Genomic DNA, 4,662 nt, shown 5'->3' with positions numbered 1-4,662 from the left:
CAACAACAACGAAAAATTATGATGATAATATATATATTTGATGTGAACTGGTAACTGATTTCCTATTTCCTGGACAAGATTAATTTGTTATTTCTCTATATTTCAGATGGCTATGTCAAAACGGAAATGGTCGAGATTGACTTCAGCGTCTTGAAGAATAAAGGCCTGTCTCTTCCTCATAGCATGGCAAATGAAGAAGTGTACGATGACGTAGAAGCTATGGACGAACAATTGTAAGAACCTGTAACTTTCACATTCAAATTGATTCTGTAGAATTCCAATGATTTTTTTTTTTTTTTTTACAAATAACGTTGTTCAATGTGAAAAGGCAGATTTGATCTGGATGCCACTTTATCCAATTTTCTAGTCTCTAGTCCAGTCTAAAAAGTTAAGAACGTTTAATTAGAAGTTACACAGCAAATACTGCTTTTCGGATTTATATGAGAATTCGGTCACACTTCATTTTAATCTCCAATTATCGCTATTAACAAACTATTAACTACGACTTGTGCCTCAATAAACTAATTTGCTACTTATTAATAATTAGTAAGGTAGTTGTTAAGTTTAGGTATTGGTATGATTAGAGATGTAGAATATGGTCATGCAGAATATAAGCACTAATAAACAGCCAATATGTTGATAATAGGCATGCTAATAAGTAACTAATTAATAGTCAGAATTGGTCCCTATACTGAAGTGTTACCAAGAATGTATTTTTCTCTTTCATATTTCAGGAATATGAATGGGCAGCGGGGTAAGTTTTAATACAACTAATCATTTTTCCAACTAACTGACTGTAAGGTTTAATACTTCAAGTAGTAACTGTAAATGAAACGGTCTCATTTTGATACTTGAACAAGTCTGCCCTCTGCTGTTTACAGTTGTTCTACCTCCACCACCAGATGATGATTTATATGATGATATACCCGACTCCAATCCTAATCCAATCAGGTATGAACAAATATAATATGATATGATATGATATGATATGATTATGATATGATATGATATGATATGTGTGTACTGTGTACATTATACCGTATGTGTGTGCCTGTATTTCTGGGTTTGTTACTGTGTTTTGGCCACTTTGTATATTGATCTGTCTGTCTCACCATACTACATTCCTCTGAAACCATAGCACTGGAGATCCCAGGTCTCTCTTAAAACCACGCAACTTCTTGGAAATGCTCAAAAGAAAAGCCAAGTCCACCATAACGAGTAATTTTTACATTCGTAAGATGTAATCAGACAATGTAACTTCTTGATTTCCAATCACAACTGCATTTACAACTGCAACCATTTGTTCTAACAAACCAACCTGATCAATGATTCATTTCACAACCAAGCCGATCTGTGCAAAAAATGCCAAATAGCTCCTTCAAGGAAATTCTTCTGAGCCTCCTGTTATTAATGCTTCTGTAATCATTTCTAACATTACTAGATGTGGATGATTTAATATTGCTGTGTCCTTTTCCCAAGACTTCAACCTCCCTTGATTTTGCCTTATTTTAAATTAAATCAGTTCGCATATTGAATGATCAAATATTTATCGTCTAACAATCTGTTTCAGCATTCCTCCCCCTCCACAATTTACACCTGAAGGTAATCAAGGTAAAAATGATTTTTATTCCAATACCACACCTTCCAATTAACTATGAAACCCCACGGGGAATTCTTTTCTCTTCAAATGTCTTCTCAACACAGACGCTTCCCAGGACATATATGATGATGTTGATTCATTCCCTGCCACTCCATCACCTAGCAGGTAAACAAGTCTTACTTTAAGTGGTTTCCCATTAATGATGTGAAACAGGATGATGCAATGTTAAGACTTAAAACTCTATATTAGCACATTTAAATCAGCCTGTCATGACAATAATGATATTTTTCATTATCGCAGCCTCCCTCAAATGATATCTAAGGGGACCAAAGTGCATGAGGGACCCAAAAAAGCAAAAAAGTTTGAGAAAGAAGAAAAGGAATTTAGAAAAAGTTTAAGGTGCGTATGAAATAACAGTATGGGATTATGCTGTGTGCTTTCTTGCTTGAATTTATAAGCAAACAACTTGGCGTTTACTTTACCAGTACGATGGTGAGATTCAGGTGCTTCATCAAGCAACCATTGCCACCAGTAAGAAGGGGAGTGGGAAAGACCTGGCTGTACAAGCTGGGGAGACTGTGGATGTCATCAGCAAATCTGACCCTGACAAATTCATCTGTAGGAACAAGGATGGCAAATGTAAGTGACATCACATGAGACGTGACCTACCACCAGGACAAGCATTAGTAATGATGACATTGTAAAATTTGCTTTTCAGTTGGATATGTCTTAGCCATCAACATCCAAACAGAGTAAGCTACTCTGAAAGATTTTTTACAAATTTTTTTTTTTTTTTTGTAAACTGTTTTGTCAATGTGTGAATATGCAAAACTAATTGTTTACTTTTTTATTTTAGTGATGAGGTCTATGATGACATTGGAGATGGTACGTAGCAAATTCATTAACCTGAACATTACGTGAAAATGTCAAATATTAATTCTCCTACTAGATAATGTAATGCAATGTAAAAAATAATAATAATGAAACAGATAAATAATCATTTAACCCTTTTACAGACTGCATCTATGACAATGACTGAAGACCTCACACCATCATCTCATCTTCATCTTCTGGTGCAGCTTATTATTTCTGGCTCTTATTGTCTTCTTGGTTGTTGATGTTGAGTATATTTATTGTATAGACACTTGTAGTATTAGGTTGAAAATAAACAGCCTAGTGCCATCATGATATCATACTTACCCTGCCTCAGTAAAATAAATGGCTTCTTACCCAAATTGGCCTCCAATATAGGTTTCCAAGATTTCCACTTTCTTTTTCCTGTCATGCGTTTGATAATTCAAGATGAAACTGATTCTAAGACGCATTTTGGTTCCTGAGAAAAAGGCAGTATTTTTGTAACCAGTTTCAATTTTCTGTTACTTGCATTTTTGTAAAATATTACACCTGCAAAGACTGAAACTTTTTATCACTTGCTGATAAATGTACACATTTGCACCAATTTTTATGCAGCATGCTAATTACATTGACTGAAACAATGTTACATCTCTGTTGACTTGATTATGAAGAAAAATTTGATCAAAATTTGTGTGGGAAAATAATTCGGCCTATCTGTGGTATTGTATTATGGTGGAATATATCAGTTTTTGTGTCTATTTGTTAATGAGGGGGATTTGTGGATGCATGAATGTTTTTCGATTTGTGAAGTAGAATTAATTGTTTTCATTTGTAGTGTAGGCCCTGAGTAGCATTTTTGTGTATATTTTTTTTCTTATTTAATAATAATAAAGTTACTTGCTATTACAAGGCCGCTGGTGATGTTTTATCCTACACGTCAGATTTCCCTACCAGGGTTTACTGCGCACGAACACATCAATATTGCGTCCTTTTTCTCACGCTGAACAACAATATTTAATGTATCTGCATTACTGTAAGGGTAGGTTTAGGTGTAGACTGTTAAAAAAAAAAAAAAATCTAATAGAAAAATGATTTATAGTTGGTTTCCTGTAACTGTATCCCTTCCAGCTACTACCGCGAATATAACACGATTACTGTATTTGCATTACTGTACGGGTATGTTAGGGTTAGCTTAATTCCTCTGAAGTTGTTTCACATCAAAACACAGGGGAAACAAAAGAAAGAAAACAAACAGTACAACAACATGGAAACCAGCCTTTATATTTGGTGTTTCTGCAGTCCTACAATGAGAAAGAATAACTTCTTTATAACTTAGAAAACAGTTTGTGGATTTTACATGAGCACAGTAAGCCATGCACCATGCACAGTTAATAACGAGGGAAACTTGTGACAGCTTGTTAGCTTACAAAAATAAAATATTATATACAAAAGTTTTTCATCTGTTCACAAACATTACATGTATTGCAGGTTCTCTCCTCTCCAAAAAAGAAAACACTGAAAACAATGCACAATTGTTTCTGAGTACGAATCAGTATCAGAATCACTTACATATAAAAAAGTCTTGCTTCTTTTGTCCTAAATGTGCACTTTTTATGTACAATATATGATTCAGACACCGCTTTTAAAGAGCACGTATTACATATCTATCAAATAACTTCACAGCGAAGCAGATATGCTTACACAGTTCACCTCAAGAGTGAAAACATCCTTGGCTGAATTATTATACCTGTACCATTTCTGTCCATCCGTGACTGTACATCAATATTACTGCTCATATGTATCCAAAACTGTGTCTTATAGGAAAGTGTGAACATGTGCAAGAAACAATGAGACAATCTTCCAGGTGGCTGATATTTGAATTGAATTTGCGTGCTTAAAATAATATCCCTCATGCTATGGAGTATGATTATCTGTATAAACACAAGTGTATGTGGGTACAGAATTATGCATAGACTGAAATAAGGGACGATAAGAATGATAAAACGATAGCTAGATAGATAGATAGCTAGATAGATCGATCGATCGATCGATCGATCGATCGATCGATAGATAGATAGATAGATAGATAGATAGATAGATAGATAGATAGGTAGATAGATAGATAGATAGATAGATAGATAGATAGATAGATAGATAGATGCTTGTGTCAGTGGTCCTTCAAAACATTTTTATATCTTTGGCTGCAA

At 34.4% G+C, this 4,662-nt stretch overlaps 1 long non-coding RNA gene across 1 annotated transcript; it reads left to right on the top strand.

Annotated features, from left to right (window-relative positions):
- The first annotated feature begins 1,982 nt into the window (after positions 1-1,982).
- On the top strand, positions 1,983-2,757 carry LOC113087403 (uncharacterized). Its single transcript, XR_003285427.1, has 5 exons — positions 1,983-1,999; positions 2,086-2,239; positions 2,319-2,352; positions 2,457-2,485; positions 2,617-2,757. It is a non-coding gene; the product is annotated as an uncharacterized LOC113087403 (long non-coding RNA).
- Positions 2,758-4,662: the final 1,905 nt, after the last annotated feature.

This window comes from Carassius auratus, unplaced genomic scaffold (assembly GCF_003368295.1).
Source record: "Carassius auratus strain Wakin unplaced genomic scaffold, ASM336829v1 scaf_tig00044785, whole genome shotgun sequence".
Taxonomy (NCBI): Eukaryota; Metazoa; Chordata; class Actinopteri; order Cypriniformes; family Cyprinidae; genus Carassius; species Carassius auratus.
The sequence above is the reverse complement of the archived record's forward strand: the minus strand, read 5'-3'. Positions and strand labels throughout refer to the sequence as shown.